The 13,952-nt window shown below is 35.8% G+C and overlaps 1 protein-coding gene and 1 long non-coding RNA gene across 15 annotated transcripts in view; one reads left to right on the top strand and one right to left on the bottom strand.

The window, feature by feature from the left end:
* Positions 1–13,952, top strand: part of Tlk (Tousled-like kinase) — a 130,608-nt gene that overhangs the window by 102,538 nt on the left and 14,118 nt on the right. The window lies entirely within an intron of this gene.
* Positions 11,289–12,055, bottom strand: LOC141397887 (uncharacterized). The gene is made up of 3 exons (XR_012411558.1): positions 11,538–12,055; positions 11,408–11,467; positions 11,289–11,343 (listed from the first exon to the last, which is right to left on the bottom strand). It is a non-coding gene; the product is annotated as an uncharacterized lncRNA (long non-coding RNA).

Here is a 13,952-nt window from a genome sequence, read left to right as displayed (position 1 = left end):
ACAGAGACATACCCTCAGCCACGTAACCGAAGAAAAAAGTTAACACAATACTTCTGTAGGTTTTTTAGCTGTTGGGAAAATTTTCCAGGATCTCGATTTATCTCTTAAAGAGTTATTTTACACGTTAGCCAGTTTAGGTTGTGCCGGTAAGATTTTCTGGACCTTTTTGGGTCATTATCTCAGGAAGTATGGACTTGCCCACGAAAAAAAAAATGACAACGTCGTAACAGGGGCCGCAAGTGCAACCTGCTGCATCACAAATTAATAAGATCAGAGGAGTTGTTTAACTATATTTTTCCAAATTTTGTGTGGGAGGTACCCAAATGAGTGGACCGATATAGTCCATATTAGAACCCGATCTATGCTTGAAAGTAATATTACCAATAGCAAAGTTTGGCTCAATTCGGTTACTCCCTCCTAGAGTTATCAGGCCCACAATCTTGGCGAACAATTTTGAACCTTTGTGGGGGAGGTACCGGAAGGAGTGGGCCGATATGGTCTATCTTCGAACTTAAACTAAGTTTGGACAACTAGGGCTTTAGAGAAAATTCTATTTGTCCACCCGATAGGTAAGGTATGAAGCAGCCATCGCGGCTATAAGACTGAAAGCGATGAGCGAGTGGATCCGAAGAGACCACCAAACATACCACCAATGCATATTACGGTTCACAACGGGTGAACCTATAAATCAAATAGTATCGGACCGGATACCAGAATCAAGTGAAGTAGCTCTGTGTGTAGTTCTAATACCGGACAGAGATATGTGGATCGATGGAACCCTTGCACAGATTCCCGCTGGAAGCTGCGGGTTTACGGACGGGGCTGTGTTAGGGGGGAGAACGGGACTGGGTCTTTATATCGTAGACACGGAAACGAGGATCACCCTTCGTCTGCCGGATCATAACACGATCCTCCAGGCCGAAATCCGAGCGATCACAGAATGTCTGAACTGGTTTAAAACAAATACAAGGCCACTCACAGTTAACATCGTTACGGATAGTAAATCAGCAATTAGAGCTATAACAAGTAAGGCAACAATATCGAAAACTGTCTTAGAGTGTAAAAATTCAATTAACGACTATTCCCATTATGGCTCGGTAAACATTATATGGGTACCAGGACACATAGGGATTACGGGAAACGAAGTAGTAAACTCCTTAGCAAAACATGCCAGGGAGCTACCTACAGTAAGTCTAGACAATGCCAAACCTTTAAAGGCGGCGCGTATAGAACTAAAAGCTTGGGCAAAGAATGCTCATGTATCCCTATGGAATAACCAGGAAAAGGGAAAAACTACAAAAATCCTATGGGGAAACCCAGACCAGGACAAAACAAGTGACCTCCTAGTGATGAGTAAAAAGGATATCAGCAGACTGATCGGGCAGACTCCAGAACCTGCAACAGTGCAATTATATATTTTGCTTGTTTCCATTAAATTCAGTTTGGTTCTAGTTGAAAATTCCTTTTGCATATGCACCCAAACATATCGTCACCATTGATGAAATCTGATACAAAAAACTAAAATACATGTTCTGGCAAAATTTCAAGCTTCTACGTTCAAAATTAACGACTATTGTGATTATTGTTTAACAATTAATTTTTAAAATCAACTATTTTTTTACAAATTCATATTTTACAAAATTTTTTATGACTGCATTAGCAAAATATCCAAAAATCGTCATTTTTTGGGTAAAAAGCGTCAAATCGTCATTTGTCAATTTTTGACCAAAAAATCGTCAAATCTGGCAGCCCTGGTGGCGAGGACAACGAAACGTTGGAACACTATCTCTGCCACTGCCAGGCTTTCACAAACTTGAGAACTCAACTAATGGGAAACGACATAATTACAGGACTCGACCATATCAAGGACATCGGGTTCAAAAACTTGAGGGACTACGTCAATTGGACGGAACTCCTAAACTAGCAACAACAACTTCCAGGACACATAAAATTATAGCGCACAACAGGCCTCTTCTGGCTTAAGTGTATGTCCTTTCTTTTTAAGGACATAGGACAACCTAACCTAAGTTTGGACAAAATATTGAAAGACCCAAAATTTGAACCAAATATGTTGATCCGTTCGAGAGTTATCGTGCGCTGCAACTACGACACATTTTGGGTTGTTTGCAGTTTTCGTGCTGATTTCTGAGGAAGTATGGACTTGCTCCTGAAAAAATTAACTCATCGTAATGGGGGTAGTCAATACAAGTGGCTGCAACAAAAATCAAAGCGATTCGAGAGCAGACAGGCAGGCGGACGGACATTGCTAGATCGACTCAAAATTGTCTGAAACGGATATCGTACAAACAAACTTGGGGTCTAGCTGTTCCCTAAAAGTTCTAGTCCACTAAATTTCAGAAATTACGTACCTATTATCCGAAATTGGGAAAAATGGTCGTTTTTAGGTGGACGCACGCCCACACCTTCCAATATTGAATATGTTTACTATCGAATCCCATATAGAAGTTAACAATCGGTGACAACAAAAAAGTGCGGTTTTGGCCAGGAAAATCGATTTCTGAACTTTTACAAAAAACGTGTTCCTTGGCTTATTTATTTTCAAATATTGAGAAGTTTTAGATAGGCATAGAAAGAACGGAAACAGATGATCACCTCAGTTCATCGAGACATTCATTTTCATTAATAAAAAGGTCTACGCCCATTATTTCGATTTGTTACAAACTTTTGAACCAAAACCAACTTCTTATGAGGATACTCACATAATATTGTAGGGTAGGTACCTATAACAGCTTTACAATAAATCTGTTCGAAAATCGTTTATAGCACGATTGCATTAGCACTTTTTGCCGGGTTAACCCACTTTATCAGGATTTATTTGACATTTGCGCTATGGAATTGATATTTGCAACACAAACCCACTGGGTTAATCCGGTTAAGTGTAACCGGGGTATAACGTGCATTTTTCTTCCAATTTTAGTTGCTTTTAAAACAACGATGTCAAAATCAGGGTTAAACTTTACTGGGTTGTAGCGTTTTTCTTAAAGTTGTAGCCCTTTTCTTAAAGTTCAAAGTCACTCCAAACAAATTTCCTAAAGTCTGCCACATCCTTATCTAATTTCAATGTTCTTTATGTTTGTGGTAAACTGCTTGCCTAATTTTTGCTTGTTCACGAAAATTAATAACCTTTTTACGAATATATTTTCATTTGCATTTTCCAAATTCTAAAACTTGTCACATTTCAGTAAATATGGGTTAAATTAACTTATCACAAATTCTTTATTGGTTTTACCCAGAGCATTTTTCCAAATTTTCACTGACTGTCCCATATTTTCAAAACACAAGTGACAACAATCCTCCTTGCAATATTTCCAGCTAAATTTCTTATCAATCTTAAACTAGGGAAGTAAATGTATAAATAAGCACCTTAAATATTGACAAATAGGTAGGTATACTAATATTTCTTACTTTAACTAATTAAAAAATTTCAACTGATAAGAAACAAAAAAATCCCATTGTTGTAGCAAATACCTACTACTGCCTGTTTTTTCTCATTCTTCATTGCCCTAATATTCTCCATTAAAAAGAAATTACACTTTACGTTGAAAATCTCTCCCAGTGTATTTTTGTTTTCGCTTTATCACAAAATCAACAACAATAACTAGTTTTTATTGTGTTTGAATTCTTTTGTGTGTAAATAGCAGCCAAAAAGAAAAACCGAAAACAAAACACTGAAAATATTCTAAAAATATTCCATTCCCGTAACTAAAAATACAAAAAGTGCTTTTTTCGTTCAATTCGTTATATTTGTTGGTTGGTTGGCGTCCGTCCATCATCATCATCAACGTCGTCGTCATTTGCTCCGTATCGTTATCTGTGCAAACATAAACACAAATTACTCCGTCGCACGTCGTCTTCTTCATTATATGGGCGAGTGAATCCATACACATCCCCAACAACAACAACGACACACACTTATTCGCTCATACACATCAAGAAGCACCACTCACGTATCGTATGCATTCACTTGCGCCCGAATATCATCATCGCCATCGGTGTGAATTGAAAACGAAATTTTTTCTGTATGAGTCTCATTTCATAAAATAGTAACAACAACACCGCCAACTAGTACTAGCAGCAAAAAATAAATTCGCTGACGTTACGTGACGTTGTATACGGTCTCTCGACCTTGACTCATCGGCATGAACTGTTAAACTAAAACGTTTTACACACGAAACCTATCCGCCGCCGCCGTCACACAAATGTGCATACCAAACCAAAACAATTTACGACGACCGACAACACAACATCACGAGATAACAACAAATGCGAAAGAACACCCCATCAAACAATTATAACAGCATCGAATCGAACATCAAACTTGGGGAAGTCACAACAAGGCGCGAGACACATACCGACCGGCACATAAAACTTGTTTAGCTGCAAACATTAACGAGTGATGATTTATTTGGTTGTAATAGATTTGGCAAATGATTTTGTAAAAAATGTATCAGTTTTTTGTCGCAAAATTATTAAGGTAGAGGTAATAATTCGTCGGTGTCATGCTTAAGTGTTCCATACGCCATTTTTGACATTTTGAGATAAAGGTACCTTACAAGGTTTTGAACCATGCTCTTTCGAATTTTTTGGTCGGCTTTTCTCTATCTCTTATAGTTTCTGAGATATTCAGATGCCAGTATGTTCCATATCCGCTTTGTGACCCAAAAAATCTTGTCGTTTTGTTCCATATCCATAAAGCCTGGCGTATGGAACAAAAAAACTTTTAACTTTTTAGTTCCATATCCATGTCGTTTGTCGTATGGAACAAAAAGAGACAAAAACGAATTGTTCCGCACCAAAAATGATGGCGTTTGGAACAAAAAATTGCCCATTTTTGCCAAGTTACGGAAAAGTGTGGCGCATGGAACATATTTTCAAAAAGGGATTGGTTTAAAAACTGAAGAATAACAGTTTCTAAATTCAAATATTTTTGATTATTGTATTGTTATATGAAAACGAAAATTTATAAATCGTTTAAACAAAAAATCCCTTGTTTAAAGACAAAATTTTGATGTAAGTCCACAAAAATATACTCAGAAACGTCCATTCAGCTTGAAACTAACCGACTACGAAAATGGTATTATAAGAAAATCGCGTTTAAATGTTTTATGTTACCTTAGTAATGCAAAATATCAATCCGTTTTGTCCGATCGAAATTTTTACCACAAAAAAGTAGTGATAAGTGGAGGCAATCCCTTAAATAAGTCTTAAGGAAACCTTTAATTATAGTCCTTATTGTATTTATATGAGAAAAATAAATGTTTCATTTAAAGTCCTGATTTTTAAACTCCACAGTAGCACTTCATATAAGGGAGGTGGAACACGATTGATAAAAAGTGTTTTGGTTGAAATGTGACAAAATGTGTTCCATGTGACACAAACTGCCAAAAACATGAAAAAAAGATTCCATGGAACCATTCAGCAACTTTTTGCAATTATAAAAATTGGCCATAACTTCTAGACTATCACAGATATCTGACTAAAATAAACTACTGTTATATTCTATGAGTTTAGTTAAGTAGAACTGAGCTTTTAAAGTATTGGATTATTGCACCATTTTTGTCCTGTATGACCTTAAACATTAATTTGAGTTTTTCTCGAATCAGGCAAATGGCGTATGGAACACTTAAGCATGACACCGACGAATTGGCGATTCGATAGGAATTTGAAACAACATGTAGAAAAGAAAAAGAATAAGCAGGCATATAAGATGGTACAAAAAAACTAACGGGTGTAGCGGGCCTAAATGTACCATGAATAGAACTCCAATTTTAAAAAGAAGTAGCATTTTCGTAGACGACAAAAGAGTTTTTAGAAGTTTCCAGCGTTCATTTTTTGGTGTTTGGGTCTACAAAAACAAAATATTGCAAGAATACCACTTTTGTGGAGTTTTTGAAATATTCAGGCCATTATTAAAAGCCTGTTCTATATGTCGAAAGAAGAATGTGTGCGAAAGAAACACGTCCAAACTCTTGTGTGTTTTTTCAAATTTGTTTTTAGTTTTGAAGCAAAAGCAAGGCTAAAATTATTTCGAAAACTAAAGTTCGGGCGTGTTTCATTCGCACACATTCTTCTTTCGACATACAGAAGATAATAAAAGTATAGCGTGTAACAAAGGCTACTACAAATTTGGTGCGAGAGGTGTATGAAGTGGCCGGCCAAAAAGGTTGGGATAATTTGGGGCCCAAAAAATTATTAACACAACAACAAACCACTATTCAAATTTAAAAACAATTCGAAAAGAGGCCTTAAACCGAATTAAAGCTCAAAACTATTGAACTCTCGTGGAGGTGGTATCTGAGAGAATGGACCTACATAGTTCATCCTGTAACTCGATATAATTTTGGAAATCAATCCTTTCGAAACCTGTCATGACGACCACTATGTCAGAAGCGAAGATATTAAACTTTTTTCAGGGATTTCATTTCACTACCCGAAGATCTTCGTGAAAGTTATGTACGATCGGAAGAAGTTTTACGATGTGTAAAGTTTCGGCAAAATCCGATACTAAATTCGTAAGTTATAGTGTTCTTCAGTCATTCTAGTTGGTGCCGGTAGGGTATTTTGGAGATTTTTTTGAAAATCTCAAAGAAATTAAACTACACTATTGCGACGCTTTTGAAATTTTTTCTGTTAGGCGAAAAAGCGGATTGATATAGATAGTCCACATTCGAGCATGGCCCATGTCTGGAAGGTATAAGACGGACGATGTGTACTTTTTTGCGAAAGAGTAAACCTATATGACCAGTCTTCTTGATCTACGTTTGGAAAAATATTACGATGTGGAAAAGTTGACAGTTCTCCGAAGAGTTCATTGGTGGATTCTCTAACTCTCTGGACGTTTGGTTGGCCGGGATTTTCACATGGTTATGGAAAATGTGATGTGACATAACGAAAAAAATTGGGCCGTCGAATGTATTGGGCGCCGCACAGTGATTCAAAATCGTTTTTTTTTCTGGTCAACGCTCTGCAACTTTCGAAGGTATAGAAATATTTTCATTATAACACACAAACAGATAACAAATTCAGCTTTCCGATGCATTAAAAACATTTAATTCAGTCTAATACTTGCAGAGGGATTCAATGTCAAAATTAAAATGTTGAGTTTTTTTCATATTTTGAATTTTTCATATGTTCCAATCTATTACAAAAGGTCAAACACCAATAAAAAGACCATAAAACTACAAAAAAATTGAAATTTTGTTCAAAAATTAAAAAATAAATATCCCTTGGGTTTTCATAAAACGAATATAACTCATATAAAAACTCATATACTAAAAAATTTCACTTTTTTTAAAAAAAAAAAAAGATATTATTTATATGGGAAACATAAAAAACACACATTCCCTAAAAGCTCTAGTCCACTAAAGTTGGAATTTCAATCCTAAAGACGAGAACTTTTTCGGAATTTTTGGAAAATACATCATTTTTGCAAATTTCTGGAGAAAGAAACAACTATTTCTCGGAAACTAACAGATATTGTTTTCATTGCATTTTGTTAGGTATCGATTCTTGAACCATTGTGCTCGGATAACAATCGTTTTTATTAGACTTGAGAACAGTACTACAACAATACTTACGGAAACTATCCTCATATTAATGAGTCAACCCCTATATTAGCTCAATGATATTGGGACTTCCTTTTATATTACTTTGAGAAATTTTGTGCGACCACTGATAACTGTTAAGTTCTCTTGCATGTGAATCGAACTCAGACATTCAGTGTATAATTTAAAAAACTCAAGTGGATACTTTTGACTATGGCTCACTGTATGTACAGTAGAACTTCGATAATTCGTAATTCAAGGGACCAGACAATTTTTACGAATTATCGAGGATTACGATTTATCGAGATTACGAATTAGGTTAAAATAAAATAATACGAATTATCAAGGTTTTTTCATTTATTGAAAAACTTATATAAAAATTCAGAAAAAAAATAAAAACAGTTATTCATATAGCTTAAATAAGTACACTTGATTTAAAAATTAAAATATATGAAATTAAACATGAAAAAAGCCTGTGATATGAGGTTTTAATAACAACCAACATTTAAAGCCATTCGTTAAATATTTCAGTTGTCATGCAAGCTTTTTTATTGTACCGGTATTCTACTGGGAAAGTTCTTATGTTCTTTAAGCATCTGGGCTTTGCTGACTTTCCAATCAATAGAGGCTTTAGTTTTTCCATGCCATCCATGTTTGCAGCAAATAGTAAAGTCACTCCTTCTTTACTATGTTTTCCACCATGACACTTTTCATTCTTGAAGCAAAAAGTGCGATCTGGTAAGCATTTATAAAATAGTCCAGTCTCATATGTGTTAAAAATGTCCTTGGCCTCATAATCTTTTATGAGATCCTTAAGTTTTTATTTCCATTATAAGCTAACATTTTCGTCGACGGCAGCACTTTCTCCACTAATTTTTTATACGTGATGTTGTTTCGTTTTTTTACGTTATCAATCTAGCCGTTACTTGCTTTAAAATTGTTCACATTTAACTTTTTGGCGAAAAGTTGGGCCTTTTCCATTAATAATGGACCTGAAACTGGCATATTAGACTCTCGGCATTGTCAATACCATAAAACTAAAGCCTTTTCTACATCGGGATATTCATGACAAAACATCATCAAAAAAACTAACGGTAAAAGCCATTGACATCGTTTAGTGATTGTGTAATTTCGCGAGAATTATTGATGCTGTGCATTTGGTGCGTAAACATTTGTAATAAAATTATGTTAATGTTTTGTTAACAACGAAATTATAAAATTTTTATGAAATTAGAAAATGTTTTGAGCTGAAAAATTACGAATTATCGAGGGGACCAAAATGCGTGTAATTTTTACGAAATATCGCGATTTTTTCAAGGGACCGGCAGTTTGTTACGAATTATCGAAGATTACGAATTATCGAGGTACGAATTATCGAAGTTCTACTGTAATACCTTTTTTACAGCCCAATATAATGAAATATGTTCGATGACCTGTATTTGTCATTTGTCCCGTCTCCAGTCCGGTCTGAGATTGATTTTCCTGGGAGATTGTTTGGAAACTTCTCCCAGTTTTTCATTACTAAATGAGAACAAGGTGCTAGGTCAACGTGTGCCCTTCCTCTCTACGTGCTTGACATAATAAGAAAATCGTTGTTGTGTGAATGCTGGACATTTGAAAATTTGTTTCGAGATGTGCGGGGATTGACCACATTTTGGTATTTTTGACTCTAGAGATACCTTAACGGAGTTGAGACAGTACCGCGATATGGTGTCCCTAGGTAGAGTCTTCTCATAGTCGCTTATGGGTGGAGGTCTCACACACAGGCTGACTTCCGTATAGTCAGTTGCTTTACAAATGACTGAAAATCTGCGAAGTAAATTGCTTCAAGAGATTCCGATGATGTAGACAGGATTGCTTGGATATGTGTTGGTAGCAGCGTTGCCGACAGTTTTTGATCAGAAATTGTCAAATCGTCAACAATATTTGAAAAATCGTCAAAAAATCGTCAACATGGTCCAAAACTCGGTTTGGTTACCGTTTAATGCGATTTTTCGCTGCTATTTTTGTGAATGAGACTGACAACATAAGATATACAATCCACAGCAATAAATCTAACCCAACATCACTTAAATACTGCTATAAATACAGCTTTCAGAAGATTATAGTTTTCCTATAGTTATCGAGCTTGAAGCAATGCAGTATGGTAAATCTGGGTACACATTGTCATTTTAAATGGTAGCTTAGCTCAAATATCGCTTGCTTGACAGTGTACCTGTCCATATTTGTCCGTACACGTACATTTTGGTTGTTGGTCAGTCGAAAATCGATAAAAATTTTCATTAAAAACTGGCTGACAACTTAAAGAGGGCATTTGTAGGAAGTTAATAAAGAAGCTGGGCTCATATATTTTATAACAAAATATATATAAGTAATATTTTATCTCGAAAACTTTTTAAGGAAGATTTTTATTCATTACCAAAACTAAACGAAAATTTTCAGCTCATGTAATTTGAATGTGGGGCAAAAACTATAAAATTCCTGTGCCTAGATATGCCAGATATGTGCCTAAATATAGCCGTCTGGAAATTGCTATAAAACATTAAAAAGCTCAAAAATCGAGTTGGAACATTGCTTTCCTTAAAATCTTTCGTGAAACTTTGGTCAAATGTAGTTATCGTCTTTTATTTCATGCATTTCTGGCTTAGGTAAAAAATCGTCATTTTGGACCATAAAATCGTCAAATCGTCATTTTTAAATTTTGGGCCAAAAAATCGTCAAAATGACGATAAATCAGCAAATTCGGCAACACTGGTTGGTAGTCGCTGCATCCACATTGTACGCAGGAATTCGTCGTTGACACCACCATTAGCAAGATTCTTCATTTCCCGTAGCAGGTTACTCGGTTTCTTATCACCAATTTCCCGATCGTTGAGAAGTTGCTTAATGCGTTTTTCCTCAGAGACGGAAAAATGTTCAACCAAACGTTTTTTCAATTGTGTATATACGTCTTCAGGTGGATTCAAAACGATGTCACTTACATGTCAGCAATTCTGTATCCAATTCGGCGATTATTATGTAATACTTTTTCTGCTCGGTATCAATTCCATTCAAAGCAGATTGCGCATCCACCTGGACAAACCAAAGAGACGGATTTTCTCTCCAAAATCGGGGAGTTTTAATGCCATATTGCATCGAATTAACAGATGGGATTGCATTCTGTTGAGATACACTACTGGCTGTTCCTGATTTGCTTGTCATTGTTGCGATTTGAGGCACAAATTAGGTTGCTTGAAAAATATTCAGCGTCAAGGGTCACCAACTTATAGGCGGAGAGAGAATTAAAACACAGCCGATAATTTGAAAAACTGAATTTGAATTGACTTTATTTTTCATATGCCCAATAGAAAGTGTCTTTAAGACAACATTGATGAATCGTACACGACATTTCCAATTCGTTCACGACTCCTTGCAGACAGCCCTTTGGGATCGTTGACGACTTTTTCACACAAGTGTCCCAGTATTCATGCACGACAACTTGGGCGACAAGGTAAGCGAAGCTGTCGTCGACGACGACTTCGAAGACAAAAAACTCGTTTTTTCGTTGACGACAGCTTTACAGACACTGTCTTGCTATTTGTCGTTAACGACCCTACTAAAGACAATTTCATTTTGTTGTCGTGTGTCAAATTTTTATTTTTATTACATTAAAAATACATCATTTTATAAATGTTATCTTAGATTAATAATGATTCGTTCCAGAATATTCTCCGATCCACCTATTTTTGAATTTTCTCATCACAACCTATGGAGGGGCGACCTGCCTTATATATGGATTCTGTAAAAAGAAAACATTATTAATGGATGTTGACAATAACCACTAAAATAATCTATAATCTTACCATATACCACTGCCGCATCTTTTAAAACCGCTGGGATTTTCGGAATTTGCCATGACTTCGCTACATATATGTATTAAAAGAATAACTTAAATTATTTTTTAAGTTCCTTAAGATAATTTTTCTCACTTACCGCTCTTTGTTTGAAGCAAACTGTTTAGTACTGACGTGCTTTCAGAATTTGATGATTTTTTTATCTTACAATTATTCCAAAATGAAAATTGTATATTTGAATCAATATGTGAACAATAATTTCATAGCACGCTTTTTTGAAAATTTTTGAGTTTGTTGCCACGACACTTTGCAAGACATGGTCATGCATCGCGTCGTGCATGACAATTTCGGTAATTTCGTCAACGAATCGTCGACGAAAATGTCGTCGATGACTTGATTTTCTATTGGGTGTATTCACAAAACTTGTATTACATACTGTATTATTTTTATATGTAAACGAAATCAAAGCATACTTCATATGGTTTGTATGTATGAACACAGTAAAGTACATCTTAGGGCCATTATTATATGTGTTCTTTTACTATCTTTTACTATCAAAATTAACCAATTTGGAGGCATTAAAAATATAATTTTTACATTCAAAGTTAATGTTAAAAAGCTCCTCTTTGAAATTCAATCATCACTTTTTACTTTAAGTTAACCGGAACGCTATAAATCTGTTTGGTAAATCCAAACTATAACAAAAGAAGACTTATAATAATGGGGGTTATAATGCTTAAACAACTTTTGTGGGATTTCCAACTTCCATAACTGACTCGCAAATTTAATATTTACCTATCGAGGGAAAACCGTCTTACAAAAAATCGCCAAAACTAACACATAAGGTCTGTCTGCTTACTTTTCCAGCAAGAATTGTAGTTTTATTATATTTTCCAAGAAAGCTGTAAAACGTAAACAAACACAATTGGTTTGTTTCTTTGCTTTTTAAAATGAATCGCTATCTTTTGCAGAACTTCTGCGTCAACAGATGATATCCAGCAACAATTTGTTGATATTATTACAAGTTTTTGCTTAACCAGCCATACCATACCTACATGTGAATTGAAATAACATTTTTGTACGAATATTTGGACCAATAATTTTCTTTCTCCACCCTATTGATTCAAACCAACCAACAACGACCGACTCACAACCAGAAAGAAAACCTGTTTGCATCAAACCATTTGAGATTTGTTGCAAATATTCATTCGTCGTCTGGTCGTTGTCGTATCTAAGATCGATGTTGAAATGGCTTTGCCCCCCATTTGCTTGTTGTTATTATTGTGATTGTTTCGGTTTTTTTTTTTTGTTAGATTGGTCTGGCCCCAACTCTCGTTGTGTAGTAGTCGGTCGGTCGTGTATCATTTCTTGTTTGATTTTTTTTTTCATAAAATTATTTTTTCGCTTGTCACTTCTGTTGTTGTTGCTGTGTTTTCATTTCGTATGCCGTTTCGTCGTCGTCGTCGGTCTTATCACTACTTGGAGTCCATTCCCCTTTTAAACTGGTTTTTAGTTTTCATTTCATTTTTTTCTGTTGTTTGGTTGCCCATTCGTGTTCTTTTTTCTGTCTTTCATCTTCGTGTTTGCAATTTTTTCGCTGTTGTTTGAAAGTTTTTCTTGTTGTTGTTGTTGAGATTTGTTTATATGAGACTCGGACGACGGTGTGTGGTGACTGACTGACGACCGACAACGAGTCGGTCGACGACCAACGGCAATGTATTTGATATGGCATTGTATGAAGTGCACTGCTTGCTTGCTGCTGCTTGTTGTGTACACTTCTCAATGTTGTTTTTCATATGCATGAATGCAGTTTGGTTGGTTAGTCGCTGGCTCGCTCGCTCGGTTGGCTGGCTGGGCGTCTGACTTGCATTTTAAGTTTTGCTCTCTTTTCCACATTGCACATACACCGCCGATTGAATTTTTGGTTGATTGTGTGGCGGCCCCTGTTTTTGCCAATTGACTAACTACACGGTGGTGTGGAATATTTGATTCAACAACAACGGCAGCAGCATCAGTTGTGTCGTCGGCCCATTTCAATAGTTTCAGATTTGTAAGGTCTGCAAAAGTCCATAACGAGATGACGGTTTGTGTTTGGTTATGCATCTTCTCTATTTTGTACTGTCTGTTTGGCTATTGTGTGTTGTATTTTAACGGCTATGCTGCCTGATATTATTACTCTTTGCTTAGTTTTAGGTTAGGTATGAACGAACGAACAATTGATGCTAGGCAGTAGTACCCTCTGCTGTACGAGTGTGTGTTCATTGGGGTACCTAATGTGGGGGTGTGGTGAAAAACGGAAATAATTTGTGTTGAAAAGATACGAAGAGAATGTATGGACGGACGGGACAGCACACAGACAACGTCCATCATTCAGTCAGACTGAATAAAAATCTGTCGATAATTCATTATTTTCTCTAATGTGTTGAAAATAGTTTTAATGCCCAACACCGCCGCCACAATTATCCACATATTCAAATGTTGTTTGTATGTATGGCTGCTGAGGGGAAAAATCTATACAAAATTTTGATGAATTCTATTTGCGCTTGCATGCATG

The sequence above is a fragment of the Musca autumnalis genome, unplaced genomic scaffold, assembly GCF_047663935.1.
Source record: "Musca autumnalis isolate F117 unplaced genomic scaffold, ASM4766393v1 scaffold_3, whole genome shotgun sequence".
In the NCBI taxonomy this organism is placed as follows: domain Eukaryota; kingdom Metazoa; phylum Arthropoda; class Insecta; order Diptera; family Muscidae; genus Musca; species Musca autumnalis.
This window is presented reverse-complemented; position numbering and strand designations above follow the sequence as displayed.